This window comes from Heterocephalus glaber, unplaced genomic scaffold, assembly GCF_053883595.1.
Source record: "Heterocephalus glaber isolate CG9 unplaced genomic scaffold, H.glaber_assembly_v1.0 deba00001497, whole genome shotgun sequence".
Classification (NCBI taxonomy): domain Eukaryota; kingdom Metazoa; phylum Chordata; class Mammalia; order Rodentia; family Bathyergidae; genus Heterocephalus; species Heterocephalus glaber.
In genome coordinates, this window is record NW_028258320.1 from 12,422,996 (window position 1) to 12,440,887 (window position 17,892).

Here is a 17,892-nt window from a genome sequence, read left to right on the forward strand (position 1 = left end):
TTCAAGCCTGAGGAAGCTCACTATAAATAGATAAAACATTCACTTCCATCCATTCATCCTCCCTAGAGGAGCTCGAAGACAGCTTGCAAATGAAAACATAGATCTACACATGGCCCAACACTGAGGACTAAACACCCTCTATCTTCTCCATTGTGTGCACACTTTGGAAGTACTAGTCCATTGAGTGAAAAAGGGTTGCTAAGCTTAAGTCGCCTTCGACCATCTGGGAGGAAGAGGTCCCACAAGAGGGAGCTGGCCAACACCAGTCAAGCCAAAAGGAAATACAGACCCATCACTTTGTGCACTGCAATACTGTCACCACTGCCACAGGAAGGGTCTAATAAAGATCCATTTCTTGGGGTGGTGTTTTTCTCACCAACACCTCATTACTCCTGGATTCTGGCCAGTCCTCAACCAAGTTTCTTACAGTAGAGGACAGAAACAAATTACCAGGCTTTTCAACAACAACAAAAAAATGCACAGCAAATAAATTTTCTTCAACTACAGAGTGTTATCATTACCCAAGCCAGGAAAGGAAGCAATCTAATTTCAGACTGCGATCAGAACCAAACAACATGAATCGATGGATGCATCAGCCCTTCTACAGCCATGCGAAGGGCTTTCCAGCTGACCTCTGAATCTCTGCCCAGGAAATGAAAGTTGGAGACTGGCAGATAGCTTGATGGAAAAACCAGTGAGCGCACAGAAAGCCAGACAGGTTGCAATAACACCTGGGAGTTACCCACAGTCCCTGGCGGGGTCCTGCCTGCCCCCAAAAGCTGCTACATCAATTGCCATTAACCAGTCCTAATGCTGCAATGAATCAGCCTAGGTACCTGGAAACTAGGAAAATGACACCCTCATTTTCTTGCAAATGTAGACTGCAATCCCCAGGATGGAAATACGAAACATTGGATGCCTTTCTAGTTTGCTAAAAATGAAGGCAGTTTTCAAGTTTTCCATGATGATCCTTCCCAGGACAAAATAGTCCCCTGACCTCATCCTTCAGTCACTCAGAGGACAGAGAAGTAAGATCTGCCTCCCATGAGGTCCCTTGGCAGGTCACACCCCTGTCCCCACACTTGCAACCAGATTGAAATAACATTTACAGAGCCAAGCACATGGAACAAGGCCTATTTCTAAAATTGCTTTATTTGATCTTCTTAACAACTCCATGAGGTATGGGGATAATCCCCATTTTACTGATGAGGAAATTGAAGCTCAAAATGGTTATGGGAAGTGCTTGAAGCTACACAGCTGGGTGACTTGCATAGCTAGGCCTGGAATCCACTCTGACTCCAGGCCTCTCCCTCCCAGTGCTCTAAGGAGCCAGAGGAATCGTTCTAGTCTCCAACATGAGAGGGAAAGGAGCAACAGGCTGACTTATAAGCTGTCTTTATGAGAATTGAACAAAAAAGTATCTTTGATTCAAGATTCACTAGATTTATGGGAAATTTTTCTTAATATATTGAATACACAATGATCTTGTTAAGACATACCACTGTCATGTGCCAGGAAACCATCATTATAAACAGAGTATGCAGCCACTCCCATGTGGACAGTGTGTGTTAGGGTCTGGATGAGGTTTGAATGAGTCCCCGAGAGTGCATGTGTTGAAATTTAATCCCCATTGTGAGGCAACAAGAGGATGGAAAATTAATCTGTTTAGAAGTGTGGCCTTTGAGGAGTCATCAGGGTTAAATAAGGTCACAAGGGTGGAGCCTCCATAACTGAGCCCCCAAATTGGTGGCTTTACAAGAAGAGGAAGATCAACACACACACACAACTTCTGTACTCCTTGTCCCTTACCATGATGCCCTACGGCACCTGAGGACTCTGCCAGCAAATAGGCCACACCAGATGTAGGACCTTAAACTAACAGAATTTTGAGCTAAATCTCTTTACTTTATAAAGTTACCAGCCTCAAGCATTTCATTATATACAGTATGAAAAGGGAATAGATGATGCACTTTTTGCTGGTGCACGGTTGTATGTGTATAACCAGCTCCTGCTTCCAGATGGCTTTCCTAGATGGGTTAGGGCAAAAGGAAAGGAAGAACACTTTAAACCTAATCAAGCTGAGAGAAGCTGGAAGAGCAGTGAAATCACAGATTCATTCCCATGTAGGCAATTAGTAAATAAATGCTGAACCTAATTGAACCCCAAATCCCTATGCAGAAGGAATTAAAACTAATATATATATAATATACATAATCACTAAACATGCCACTACAAGAATGACTATTGAGGCCAAATGGTGGTCAGCCAGGGTACAAACTCAATTCAATGAGCTGAAACTCAGTAAAGTAGAAACAAAGTCATACAAGCCACCAGAAAGACACACAGCGGTCGCGAGGTTCCGCTAGGTATTAGCTAGAAGCAAAGTTCCAGGACCAAGAGACCAAGCAGGGACCAAGCCTCTCCTGCTCACTGCCCTACCCTAGGGCTTAGCAGCCTGCTTCACAAACAGGAGCAGCCCAGCTAATGTGCACTGGGGGATGAATGGGGCCTGGGTGTCCCTCAGATACCATGCAGCCTCACTGCTCCAGGAAGTGACTGAGTGCTGCTCTGTACCAGGCCCTGGGTGGTCCTGAGCCCCAGAGCTCCAATGCCCCTCTGCAGAGGACAACCACTGCCCCCAAAACAGCCAGGGCTCACCATGCCCAGGAGAACCAGTGTCTCAGGCCACCCTGCAGCCCAAGTGGAAAGTGGTAGGTAAGTTTCACTGCCTACATCATCATATAGCCCCAAACAGCACACTTGCATATGTGGTACTTGCATACTCTTTTGACCAAGAACAAAAACATGCTGCAGCTCTGACTTGCTGGTACTCCTCTGCCTTCTTTCCACAAGGCTGGTGATGCCTAGGGGTGAGGACTAATCTACCAGCTTTTTGGGGCTCTAAGGCTAAACAGAAAACTTCTGCCTTCCAGGACCTCCATCTGGTACATTGCGGTGAGTGACACATTCGGGAAATAAATAAAAAATAAACAAACTGTCCGAAATCCCACTGTTAACATTCCACACCTCAGGCTAAATGTTAGTGCCATCTTATCAGGCTCAGTTTGGAATGCATAAATGGAAAAAAAAATCCCACCAGCTAATGGCTGTATTAAGAAGTTCCATTTGATCAAATGTTGCATTATCTAGAGTCATTTTTAACAGATGCATATTGGATTAATAAAAACTACACAAAACTCGAGATGAAACAAGAGGTTTTGCTAAGTTGATAGTAAGGCCTGCTTTAATATAAAGTCATATTAAACAGAAGCTTTTGATATTAGTAAAACCCATAGAGATCCCACATTTCTGGCAGTCAAACAGCAATAAGCCATACTTCATTGTTGAATTGTTTCTTTTTAAAAATATATACTCTGAGCAAATTTTGTACTTAGGAAATTAATTGGAAACATAGCTTTGGTTCTTACCAGGCCCATCTGAAAACATCTGAAGGACGTCTGGATAAAAATGTGCCCAGCGTCCTGTCTAGACCCCTAACAGGGAAAAAAGACAGGATACTTTCACATCGCTCTGGCATCAATGTGCTGAGAATCAACAGCGATTCCCCATGGCTGATGGAAGACAGGAGAAACTTGGGAAGATGTTTTCTTAGAGATCAGGAAGAGCACTGGTAGTTATAACAATATTTGTCCATGACTTTTTTTTTTTTTGGTACTGGTGATCGAACTCGGGACTTTGCGCTTGTGAGGCAGGCAGCGAAACCACTGAGCTAAATCCCAGGCTGAAAGGCTATTTTTTAATTGAACAAGATACAAAGCCAGTATTTCAAAGAAGCCTATTTAATCCATTATCTCACCATGATCAAATCACACTCCTACATAGGTTTCTCTCCTGTCTCCTAAGAGAGCATTTAACACATTGCCATTGCGTTGCCGCCAAGTCCTGCAAAGTTTGGACTCAGCATTAGCAACCCATCTCTTATGACAAGTTGCCAATATGTAGATTAGTCCTGAGAATTAACGGGACTCAAAGAGTGCACATCATTCAATTTCAGCCAATTAAACAAGCACCATCTATCATTAAGTGTTTCTCATTTGGGTCATTAGCTGAGGGGGAGACAATGGGAATGCTAAGGGAGGGAATAAATTCATATTTTTTTGAGAACTGCGATGTATAACAAGTACAAGAAGACTGGCCACTAGGGAGATTTAAGAATGGAGAGAACGAAATTCCATTCTATGCAGTGTGAGCTTTATACCCAGATCCACAATTCCCACATCTTTATTCTCTTCCTATACAACATACAACATTTCCCAGAACCGAACTTTTTTCTTGTCCATTTTTCCAGAATTTCAAAATACTGCATTTTCACAAAAGCTATGAAACAAATCATAAAATGGCATTTCCTTTTAGCAGAACACAATACCTGCTCTATCTCTCCTCTCTCTCTCCCTCTCCTTCTCCCTCTCTCCCACTTTCCCCATCTCTCCTCTCCCCAGCCTCCCTCCCCTACTCCCTCAGAAATGATCATCTCTTGCCTTATGTTTGTTTACTCAATGTATCAGGAAAACAAGGTCTAATGCTTCATTCCTAAGGATAATTGACACAATTTCAGAGAGTAGTGTGATTCCTTATTTAAATACAACTTTCACAAATGAAGCATATTTAGACCTCCTTCTGCACTCAAATGGGTCTTTGTTCATTTACTCCCATCTTAAGCCTTTATAAAGCGGCCCTACCTCACCCTAGTCCCAGAGGTGACCTGGGCCCTATGCACGTGGCTGATTTCAGTTTTCTGAATTAAAACCTATCATTTGGATACAGATAGCTGTTGCCTTTTTCTTTGAAATTCAGAGAGGTCCTTTTTTTCAAAGGATGGGTCAAAGTTCATTAAGTTAATCTCACCAGTCAACTAGCTTAAATGTCTATGCCCCTCCACTTTTGTTAAACTGCACTGTAATATCACATTAATAAATACAGCAATCCATCTGAAATATTATCATTATTTTTGATGAGAGGGGCATGGAAAATAATTAAGATAATACCAGCCTTCTGTGGACTTTGTTCCTTAGGAACAAATGGCTATAACAATAATAGTTTCTGTATTTCTCAAGAATTCATTTCATTTGAGCTGATGTAAGTGTGAGGCACACAACTCAGACGAAGGCAAGCTTGCTGTGGGAAAGAAGCTGAAGGCTATCTACCTCCAGGGACAGTGTCCACAAAAAAGTGAGATGACACTTGTACCTAGAGATGGGCAGCTGTCTTCTTTAAGGTCCACATGGTCCTCTGGCCCATTTATGTCCATGTAGATCTAGGCCTTGAGTTCAGATGTGTGACAGGGAGGACAGTAGGGCCTCACTGCCCTATTCAACTTATTGATCGATTGGCCTGTCCTTCTCCAGTTCCCCTTGGACTACACTTAATGCTAGCCACCATTGCCTTCTGGGGCTGCTCACATCCCCTCCATCCCCACCATCCTCCTACCAGTCTCCCCTACTTAGTCTTCACTCTGGAGAATATAGAAAACTCTTTCTGGGCACTTGGCTTTGCTCTCCTTTACAGTCCTTCACTGCTTTAGTTACTACAAAGACCACATGGCTCCCTTAGACAGATTTGTCCTTTTCCCTCCTGGCATGCCAGGCACTTTTCCAAGTACACTGTCTATAGTGTGCCAGCTCAATACTATAAAATCCGGCAGAGACAAGAGAGCTGGAACTCAGGAGTTTCTATGGGACAGGCAGCACACAGCATGAGCAATACATGTTCTTGGTACTTCCTAGGGGCACAGTGATGACCTTCCAACTGCAACATTAGCTGTCTCATTCCCTGATGCCCTCTGAGTGCCAGGCACCATGCTTAGCATTTGACATATAGTGTTTCTTTCACTTCTCAAAAACAACAGGCTGGGAAAGGTATCACACTAGAGCCACTTTACAGATGGGTGGAGTGTGGCATGTCTTCCACATTCCCAAGAGGGCTTACATGTACTTCACAAGTTAATGATGCAGCCCCACCTAATGGGACAAAGGACTTTGTAGTCCCAACTGGGAGCCCAATTATGTGATTATTAATGTCTATTTAATCCATGCCATTGTGTGATTTAGTCACCAAGGACTCAAGGTGAGAAGCTGGTAGGCTGTATTCAGTCCAGATGGCTTTCTGTTCTTACAACTTCCCACTCTCCTGTTGTCTGAACATGGTAGGTGCTCAGTAAATAGCTCTGATTTATTGACTAATTCCATCTGTACCAGAGATTATGAAGGGATCCTTATCTCTGGCCTCTGGCTTGATCTCAGGTCCTGGATCCTCATACTTATGGGCACACAGACTCTCTTCCAGCCCCCAACATAAACATTCTCCAACAGTAGGCATTTCATAGCTTCTCCAATTAAATTTGCTCTTTATGTTTAGATTTATAAGGCAACAAAGAACACCTGAGGGGAAAACTGCATTTTCTCATTTTCATGAGCAACTCAGATGGGATGTTTGATAGGTATGTTTCAAACAAAGCTGGGGCCTTCAGGAGGAAACTGGGAAGCTCTGAGGATGAGTCACACACCTCGAGGCAAGAGGACATCTGAGACAAACACAAGCAGAGCAGTTAACAAAATGAGTCCCCCAGGACCACATACTGAAAGACTCAGGGAGAATGAGTACAAGGCTTTAGACTGAAGGTCAGAAGTTAGGAGGAGGGCAACAAGTCCTTGAGAAATGTATGTAAGGAAATATATATGAAGAGGAAAAAGTGTTCACCTCAACTTGGGAAGAGCTTCCTCCCAGGAGCTGGAGACTCAGTTCCATTCTAGAAAGAAGGGAGCATGATAGCACAGAGAAAGTAAAAAAAAAAAAAAAAAAGATGATACCTCATAGGAATGAATAATGATATTATTATATCATGCATAATGATATTCTTATGGCAACTCAAGAGGGTGCTGCCAGGACACAGCCCAGTGGGACAGGGTTATCCCTGAGACCTCTAAGTGTCCCAGTGCAATGCCTATCATCTGTCCTCCACCCCTGAGATCAAGGGCAAGAGACTCAAGGGTGGATTGAGGAGGCCAGGGAAAGTTTTCTTGAAGTAAATTTAGACACCAGAGATTCCCAATGAGATATACAGACATAAAAATTTGGAGTCAAGGACCTGAACCCTAAAGTACAGCCAGGGTACTGAGGCCAAGGGATGGGCAAAGGGTGTGCCAGTGTTACGGGGCAGCTGGGCGTGGAGAATTTCTTTCATCACACAGTCTGTGTGTCAGACCTTCTGGTGCCCTGGATCTGCTTCTCAGTGGTCCTTAAGTCTCAGAGGTAACTATAAAAGTCTCTTTAAAGGTTTCCTTCCAAAGCATTGAGCTTGCCTTTCTCCAAGGCCTAATCCCTGCTGGGTCCCAGGAATCTCCACCCTGTAACTGATTTACCACCTTTAGATGAATAGTGGGGAGCCAAGCCATAGATCCCACCACCTCCTTCTTCATTTTTTCTTGTCACCAGGTTTACTCTGGAGCAAAACTAATACATCTACACTTTAACTCTAAAAAGCATCCACTGAGCAGCAGGCCCTCGTCCTTCTGAGCTCTCCCCTGACAGCCCGACAGCAGTGAGGCCAAGGACCCCAAAGGCCCATGCCAGACTGACTTTAACAAATAGTTCAGGAGATGACTTGCTTTGCAGAGACAGATACTCTAAGGGTTTACATTCATTTTTACCTCTTTCTCTACTTCGTGGATTCTTTGCAGGATTCTGAGGGGAACCTCTTTAAGAGTCATCTCAGCTCTGAAAAGAGTATTCCAGTGCAGAAACCCTGAACATATTTTCTGAAGGGACAGTGGCTTCCTCCAAGGCCACAGATCCCCTCCTTTTTCATTGTCCCAGGCCTGTATGAAGGGAAAGCAACTTCATCTGCACACAGGGTCAAGTTCAGTGTCTCTGTAACCAGGCCTGTGAATCCTAACTGTGCTCTCTGAAACTGCAGAGAACCAATCTCCACACACTTCAAGGTGGCAGCCTTTCAGATATTTAAAGATGGCTTTTATGACCTCTTGAAGTATTTCCTTCCTTGCTGACAAAACAGCCCTGGGTTCCTGAAAACATTCCCATGGGTCTCCTAATGACCCTAGTCACCCTCCTCTCACATACCTTCCTCCTTCTGAATAATCTTCTACAGACCTGAGACACAGATTCCAACCATGGAATTACTCACCAGCCAGCTGTGGACTTGAAGCCAACACCTCCCTCTCCAGCCCTCAGTTCCCCATCTGCTCAGTGTGAGAATTAGGTCAGCTATTCCCTTGAATGAAGCTCCTTTCGGGTCTAAGAGCCTACAAGTTCAAGGTCCTGAGAGCAAAGACAGCAGAGAAATGTCCTTTATTTCCTCACCCCTCCTGCCTCACTGCACCCTATTCTCTTTGAAGCCCCTATGGCCAAAGAAACTTTTTTTATAAGATCAGTCATTAACTGCATTTTAAGACAGTAAACAGCAGCCTTTGGATTCACTGGGAATAGGAAATGGTCAGTGTGGGAAAGAAAGACTGGTTTCAATGAAGTCCTCAATCAACAGCTCTTAAAAGTCTAATCCAACAGCCAGAAATTGGTCACTGCCTCCTGTTGCTGTGCTCAGGAAGTTCTGCCTGTGTCCCACAAAACGTCAGCTGGTTCTCCTGTAAGTAGCAACCGAGGGTGGGCACTTGCAGGAATGGGTTCCTCATGTTCTGGCCACCTGCAGAAAATAGCACACAGAGCTGGAATGCAGGGTTTCCTCCAGGAGGTGTCATCGGGCATTTCTCAAAAGCAAGACAAGCCTCAAGGAACAAGCTGCCACTTGAATAAGCTGCTTTTCTGGATACAATTGTGATGACAGCTGCAATGCCAAGTTGCCACAGAGGGAAATGCTGTTTTGGTCTACTGGGGCCAGATCCTTTAAAGTGAGCAAGCTGAGTGAGCCCTTGGAGTTTACCAAGTTAAGCCTGCCTTGGGCAAGACTGTCAAATGAAGGAAGTTTCCCTACTGTATTCTTATTCTCCAGCCCAGGACCTCTTTCTCCACCATTATCCAGCACCTTCTGAAATCTCACTGGGTTGCTAATAATTCTCCTTTCCTTCTCCTTTCGGAATTTGTCTTTCCTGAGCCCATTCTCCCCAAAGACACTCTTCTGTTCTAATGACTCATCTCATGCTCAATGGCCAAGAAATGAAAATGCCCCAGGATTCATTTATCCAGTTGTAGCCACATGCTCTGCTTGCAAGGGCATAATTGGGCACTGGTGAGAACTGAGATCCATGCAACCAATGAGAATGAGACACTTCACCCGGAAGTCTTTGTGACCCTAGCCCATACCACCCTACTTACAGCTGATAGAGACAGTGGTGCTTTTCAAGGGTGGCTGGATCTAGAGTGTGTAATGGTGGTAGTCAGTGTGTGATGCTGGGATCAAGGGTGAGTGATTACGAAATTAGTCCACTGATTGGTTTGGCAAAGTTCTGGGTGTGGATAAGAGGAAGGCCCACACTCGGTGTGAGTGCTATCTGCTGTAACAGTGTGTGGCCTGGATAAAATATAAGGGACAAAAAGAGGGCTGCTGTCATCCCTTGTTGCTTCACTACTTTGCCGCTCCTGCTTTGCTGCCTTCTGCCTGCCATGAACTGTTTTCCTCTGTGATGCCCCTCTGCCATTACACCCCACCTTGGAGCCAGCCAACTATAAACTGAAACCTCTACAAACTGAGCTACAATAAGCTTATCCTCTTTTCACTTTGGATGTCAGATATTTTGTCTCAGCAATGAAAAAAGTAACTAAGACACTTTGACACAATTTCACTCTACCTACACCCCTCTTGGGTTACACAACCCCAGAAATTGATTACTTTAATAAGGTGGTGCCTGTGACTCCTCTGCAGCCATTCCTTCTACAGGGATGCTGGTGTCTGCCCATGCCCGCCTCCAAATATGTGAGGCCAAAACAGTCCCACACAACTTCTAGAGTTGAGGCTGTCCTTCTAGAGTCATCAGTTTTCATTACTGCCCTTTGATCTCCTCCCTTCTTGCTATACAACACTTCATCACCTTTATTTTCTGTCATAATTGCACGTGAAAGATTTCCCTTTTGATAGACACTGGATGCCAACCTGGTACAGAAGAGAGTGTTGAAAAGTGTGATGTGATCTATCTGCTTTAGAAGGAAGCCCATACACCTGTGGAAGACAAATAATTTTTCAGAGATATGACATATCTATCATCTGTCCACAGGATATGAGCTGCTCTGTCTGCTTAATAGCCAGAGGCTATGAATGGCCCAGCAGTCAGTGCTGAAAGACACAGGGAGCATACAGCCCACCATCTGCGTCTGCCCCAGTCTGGCTTGGTCCCCTTTGGAAAGGAATCTGCACCTTACACATCACCGTGGCAGGTAGAGAGGCTAGCGATGGCCCTGTTTCTTCTTCTTCCTGCCATTCTGTCACTCGGGTGCAATCACCAGCTGACAGGGCACATGGTTCATAATTATAGCCCAGGTCTCCATTCACACTGCATTCTGTTGCTGCTCTGGAAGATCCAACACCAGGTACCTTTCTAGCAAAATACTCTTGTCTCTGAAATAGGTTATTCTTGGGGCCCACCCTGCTCCTGCTTCTCTGTGATTTCACCTCCCCAAGTGTGACCAGTCACCTGCCACCCTGTTCCATCAGAGCCAGGCAAGTCTGTGTTCAGAGGCACCAAATAAAATCCTGGAGGTTGAGAATACTCTAGGGCTCAATGGCTTGGTTACCTGGTGTCCTCACCTGGGTTTGCCAGAATCACTTCTTGCTAAGCTAGCAGAGCCTTAGTTGGTACAACAACAACAACAACTACACTAGTGGCTTTACTTATGATAGATAATGGGCATGGAGCACTTACTTGGAAGCATACCACACCAGGCACTGTTCCAAGATCTGTGCAAGTATAAATGCAAAGAAAGCTCATAACAACTCCTTGTGGGTGGGCAGTGCTGTGAATCTTATTTTACAGACTAGAAAACTAGGCAAGGTCTCAGGAATAGAAATGCAACAGAGTTCATGTTGGGATCCAAGCTTCCTTCATCCAGAGCCATAACCTTACCCACCATGCTATAGCATCTCATCAAAATGGACTACACCCCAACCCCCATTGCTGTGTGTTTGCTATGGGCCAAGTGCCTTATGTATCTTAACTCTAAGCCTCAGATCAATCTGAATCTTCATCAGATCTCTAAGGCTCAGAAATATTAGATAATTTCTCTAATAAATGGTGACACATGGGTTTGAACCAAGGTCCTGGACACTCTAAAACCCACACTCTTTCCACTAGTCCCAAGTCTTGGGCATTTGCTGAGGGTTGAAGGCACCTAGACCATTTCTAACCTTTGGTTGACAAATAATGAAGCCCTAAGAACCGGTCAAACCTGCTTAGATGATTAGCAAGTTCCCCAAGGACCCATCCTCATCAGAAGGAAAACCCAGAGCTCTGCAAAAATGAACATAGGAAGAAAAAGAACATTTTCTATTTACCAAGGCTCCTTGCCCACATTTTGAATGTTAAAATAACATTGCATTTCTAGAATTAACCCTATTTGCTCATGATATATTATTATTTATATGTTGTTGGATTTGGTCTCTAAAAAATCCTTAAAGAATGTCTGCATCTTTGTCCATGAGCAATACTGGTCCACAGTACTAACACCACTGCATGAAGAGGAAAGTAATCACTCTTCTTCAATTTTCTATGAAAGTCTGTGAGACACTACAATTAGTTCTTCATTAAATGTTTGGTAGAATCCACCAGTGAAGCTGTATTAGATCTGAAATTTTCCTCATGAGAAAGTTTTTAACTATAAATTCCATTTTGAAAATAGAAGTACGGCCACTTATTTCTTCTTTACAGTGCTTTGAGAGTTTGTGTCTCTGGAGGAGTTTTTCCATTTTATCCAAGTAGCCAAGTTTATCAGCATAAAGTTGTTCATATTTACAAATCACATTTTTAATCATTAGGGATTTTAAGAGGGATGTTTCCTTTTTCCCTTCAGATATTGGCAGTCTGTGCCTTTCTCCTGGTTTTCCTGAGCTGGCAAGAGGTTTAGCAATTGTATTAATCTCAAAGCACAAGGTTTTGTTTTCAACAACTTTTCTGTTATCCTTTTCGTTTTCATTTCATTGATTTCTGGGTTTGTTGTTGGTGGTTGATTTGTTTTTGTTTTTAGTAGTACTAAAGATTGAACTCAGGCCCTTCACACTGACTTATATCTCCAGCCCTTTTGTAAAATTTTAAATTTTGAGACAAGGTCTCACTAGATTGCCTAGGCTGGACTCAAACTTATGATTCTGCCCCCTCAGTCTGCCAGTGCTGGGATTACAGATGTGCACCACCATGCCTGGCTTGCTAATACTTTTTATTATTTTGTTTCTTCTGATAGCTTTAGAACTCTAATTATAAGAATATTAGTCTGCCCAAAGATATCATATAGCTCACAGTTTCTGTTCACTTTCTTCAGTGATTTTCCCTAATTCATTTTGCATAGTTTCTATTGCTACATCTTCAGTTTCATTAATCTTTTCTTCTGCTGTGGTCTAATCTACAGTTCATCCTGACCAGTGCATTCTACATCTTCACGTTGCAGGTTTCATGTCTAGAAGTTTGCTTTGGTTCTTCTGACTCCCTGTATCTTTTCTAGACCTTCTTAACCTTCTTGCGCTCTCCTTGAGCTTGCTAAGCACATAGAATATAGTTAAAGTAACCTTTTCAATGTTTTGGTCTATTAATTATTTGTGTCAGTTTCTGCTGACCAAAAATTTTTTCTCCCCAATATGAGTTATATTTCTCATATTTCTTTGGATGACAAATATTGTAAATTTGATCCTCCTGGAGGCTGGACATTTTCTTTTTATTTTTAACTCATTTCAATATTCTTGAGGGTCTTCTTCCTGGGACACAGTTAAGATACTTGTAAAGAGCTTGGTCCTTTTGAGGCTTGTCTTTAAGTTTTGTTAGCTGGACCACAGCAGCCTCTGATGTTGCCCTCCTACTGGCCAATCCTCCTCCTGAGTCCTCTACTAGATGCCCTGTGGATCCTGGTTTTCCCATTCTAGCTGAGAGCACTACTTCTGTGTGAGCTCCATGGGTTACTCCACATGCTCCTTTGGAGAGGTCCTTCTCTGGCTTCTGCTTGCTTCTCACAGCATGTTCTTATCTGCAAGTTCTCAGGCAAGCACACTCTAGCAAGCCCTCTGTGGAGAACTCTAGAGCTTTCTCTAGATACAGCTCTTTTCTCCTCTCCATCAACTTTCTCCTTTCTGGTACTCTTCTCTGAGGATTCTGATGACTTCAGACTTCCATATTCTCAACTCCATCTTTTCAATTTAGGGAGAACAGTGGTTCTGTTTGAGTCTGTCCTCCCTGCATTGCAGCCTGGACATGCTCTCTAGGAGTAGTAGAGGGAGAACTGTAGGGCTCACTCTCCTTTTGGGGATCCACATTTGTGCTGCCTATTATTCCACATTTGAAAAGTGCTTCATGTTGTCTGATTTGTAAACTTGTCCCTGTTATCATGTGCTATGGTTCCTATCTTGATGTCCACCTAAAGCCTCACGCATTCATCGGTGGGACTTTTGCAAGGTTATTGGATTATGGAGCCTAATAGCCAACTTGTTGTTAGGAGATGTGGTCTGGTCAAAAGAGGCAGGTCACTGGGGGCACACCCCAGAGGGTTTATTGCTCTATTCAGCTCCTCCCTTCATACTCTCTGCTTCCCTGTTGCCCTGCAGTGAGCAGCTCTCCTCTGCCCTGCCCCTCTGCCATGCCACCCTGTCTTGGAGCCAGCAGACTATGGACTGAAACCTCTACAAACTATGAGCCAAAATAAACCTCTCCTTCCTTTAGTATTTTGTCTCAGCAATAAGAAAGTAACTCAGACACCAGGGCATGGCCTGAAACAGAAATCACACAGTGCTCTTTGGAGGACGCCCTGACTAAGGAGCCTGCCTCCATGCCCTGGGGGAAATGGGTCCTAGAAGGGTGGCCTACTGCCTCCAGAACTCCCAGGCTGTGGATACATTTCAAATCCTTGCCCTTCCCTTATTCCACTTGCTGACCAGGATGGAAATGAAAGCCTGAGCAGAGGACAGTAGAGGAGCTGACCAATCAATGAGCTTGGCAGGCTTCCTTTGAACCCAGTCTAGCTGCTCTTAGGAAGCAGGTGGAGGAGGCCTCTGTCTTCTTCCTTTCTTGAAAGCCTCAAAGGCAGAGCCAGCCAAAGGGCAAATATAACAGAAGAGCCAGGCTCCTTCTCTCATCCTACCACAGACCTAGGGACAAGGAGTTTTAAAATGTGCTTCTCTCTTCCAGCACAAATGGACCTACTCAGATCAGTAAAGATACAAAGTCTTTATGTTCAGCCTCCTACACGGAAAACTCACTGGGACCAGGGCAAATACCCTTCCATCTATGAGACAAAATAAAATATAATCTAGTCCTCTATGTAGCACATATGCTAATAATTATACATTTATTAGGGGCTAGGTACTCTTCTAAGCACTTTATATGTATTAATTCATTTGAGTGTCACAAATATCTTGTGAGATCAGTATTATCATTTGTGATTTACAGCTAGGAAACTGAAGCGGACCCAGAGAAATAAAGGAACTCAAAGTCAGACAGCTGGTTAGGGGTAGGAGCAGGAACTAAACATTAGCAATCTGACTCATAATCAATTAACCGATGCTTACTGAAAATAAATTTACATTTCTCTTAGACACCAGCCCCAGAATCCCAGGACATGAATCTGTGGGAATGTATTCTAAGTCTCTGGCCCAGTCGTAAAAACAGACCTACAGCTGTGTCTTAAGAATGTGCCCCCTTGGCAAAGGCACCCTTCCACCATATGTAAGCTTAGGGCAATTAGTTTTAGTTTTCTTCAAATTCTAAGTTTCTTTGTGTCTAACACACACTGGCCAGGCTAATCTTTCTCTTCCTGTCTTCTCAGCAAGGAGACTGTTCTGACATGTTTAGCCCCAATATCTGCCGAGTTCCATGGGGTAAGAAAATGACTTGCAATTTGGGTAGGAATCAAAATTTGTCAAACAAATGGTTCAGCGCCTAGAGTCCAACGCTCTGATTATTCTACCTCCAGCTTCATCTCTGTATATCTAAGGGCACAGACTGGGGAAATCTCAATAGGATGATGGCCATCAGCCAGCAATAAGGTCACATGGTGACTTACAACCACAGGTATTACTTTTTTCAGTAGAAGGGGACTTAAAAATTGCAAGGTTTTGTTTGCTTGTGCATTTGTTCATTTGCTCGTTTGTTTGTTGTTATCCCAATGACTGTGGAGTGCTTAGACAGGAAGGGAGGCTTACCCCCTTAGAAAGCATGGGCAGCCTCACACAATGAATTGTCCTACTCTAAATGACAATGAAGAGTCCTCCTCTTACCACATACCATTTGTTGAAATCTACCAGTCTGTTAAAGAAAATAGGCTGTAACATTTTTTCACTAACTTTTAAATACCTGAGAATCTTGAAGTTGAGAGAATCCTGAGCTTGCTTTCTTAGAAGACCCATGATTCAAGAGAACCTGCCGGCTGTGACTAGGCCTAACACAAAGAGTAACTCAACCTTGCTTTTGAGTCTTCTTCCCCGATGACCTCTGAAGAAAATTACGGAAGAGAGCCTCACATCCTTCTTCTCTGAAATACTACTGTAGAGCCTCAGTTATTTACTCACCAGCCCTAGCCTAGCACCACCTCCTCAACTTCTCTAACAGAAGGGCTATGGCAATAATAGGTGAGAGAAGATCCAACAGGAGGCACAGCAGTAAAAGGCATTGTCATCTGTGACAAATAGAATGTTTCAGAGGCTCTGAAGACCATGGCTGAGGGAGTATTTAAGAAAGTTCTCCTCTCAGAATGGAGATCAGAATGGATTCAGACAGAAATGTCAATATTTCTTTCAGCTGCGTTATTTGAGGGAACTGAAAACAGTGAGGAATGGTTAGTTCTTACAACAAGGCCTAGTTTTATGTTAAAGAATTCTATCAGCATTGGATTTGATCCAATTATCGTATTTGCACCAAAATTTCCTACCAGTAATTTTTAGAATTACTAAGGCACAGGCTAGAAGGAGCTATCCTACAGAAAGCGAAACTGATTATCAATAGTTCTTAAATCCTCATAATATGGTTTCAATGATTTATGTTATCTTTTTTTCTTGGATTTTCTTCCCTACCTTGTTATCTACAATTCATAAAGTGTATGTATACTGATATTCTTTCCCCTAGCCCTCCCACTTCCTTCCCCTTTGCCCCTTTTCTTCCTATGTCACATGACCTATTATACATTTAGTCCTTATTTACACTTTCAGTTTCTCACACCAGAGAAACTATTCGGTATTTAAGAGAGACTATGTAAAGGTGCAAATTTCCAATGATGAATGTCATTATATTGTATACCTAAAATGTACCAATGATTAGAATGAATAATTGAAAATGTAAAATAGGAAGAAAAGGTCCAAAGGGGTAGGGGTAGTGGGAGGGGCAGGGGAAAGGAAAGAAGGGAAAGGAAAAATGATGAGAAATGGAAAAAATGGAAATAAAGTCTTTGTAAATAGGGAAGGGTGGAGGGGGTGAAGGGAGGGCTAGGACTGGGGAAAAAATAAGAACCAAGATGCATTATGTAAAGGTACAATTCCCAATGAGAAATGTAATTGTGTTGTATACCTACAATGTACCAATAAAAGAATTTAATAAAAAAAAAAGTATATGTATACTGGATGCCTTTCTAATTTCAATTTGCTTCTATTTATTGGCCCCAAGAAGAAACAGTAGGTTTTATGGAATGTGTTTTAGAATTTCAAAGCCAATAATAAGATGAGATTTAATTTTAAGAGTATGAAGGAGCTATGACAATAGACTGACAACTTCCTATGAACATTTTTAGTAAAATAAGATTATAACAAAATATATGTTAGGACATATTTTTCTGCTCCTTAACAATTGTTCACTGTTTTTTCTTAAAGAAATTTTTGATATTATCTTTCAATTTTTAAGTATTTTAAGTTTGCTTTTAAACCCCTTACTTTAAAAAGTTTCAATTGAGAAATATCATTAGAAACAACATATTTTCACCCAGGTACAATCTTGTTTCCTTTCTTGTTTTTGCCATCTTCACCCTCAAATTGCCTAAACTTTAAATACACTATCAGATTCAAATAAACTACCAAATATCCTCACTAAGTTCACTGAGCTCCAGAACTATGTTCACATCAAGCAAATTGTTTTGAAACAGTAGCAGCAAAGAAATTGAAGAATGCCATTGCTCAGTTCTAGAAACAGGAAGCTACAAGGACTGCAGGGCCTAATTCTACCTACAAGGCACAATTTCTGTACCAACACTGAGCACGGTTCCCCAGTCAACATGGGAAGCCCATGTTACAACCTACATGGGTTCCCAGTAACGTCGTGTACGAACTCCTTGACCAGACTTTCCCAGAGCTCAAAGCTATTTTGAAGCAGTTCAGAAAACAGATGTGGTTTTGGTTGAGAAATTTAATCAAAATTCTGTGGCTAAAAATTCTGCCCAAGTTCTGTAGAAAGAGAGAGAGATATTAGGCTACATTTCAGCTCAGTAGATACATTATAATTTATAAAGCAGGTAGATAACACCTGAGAACAAAAATCTATTTTGTTCTTTGGGCACCTTTTAAAAAGAAGTCCCCTAGTTTCCTGTGATCTATGATGCTCATTAAAAAAATATAACAAAATACAAAAGTATTGTCAGGTCTACAAAGAAAGTTATAGAACCTCTTCTCTGAATATTCTAGAATCTAGATAGCTAACTTCTTCTGCAAAGGGACAGATATTAAATACTTCGGACTTTGACGGTTACATATAATCTTCATAACATATTTCACATATTCTTTGTTTTTTTTAACAA

General features: G+C 42.6%; 1 protein-coding gene across 42 annotated transcripts in view; it reads right to left on the bottom strand.

Moving 5' to 3' along the window:
- Lrmda (leucine rich melanocyte differentiation associated) overlaps positions 1-17,892 on the bottom strand; it is a 1,370,443-nt gene that overhangs the window by 628,174 nt on the left and 724,377 nt on the right. The gene's annotated exons all lie outside the window — the stretch shown is intronic.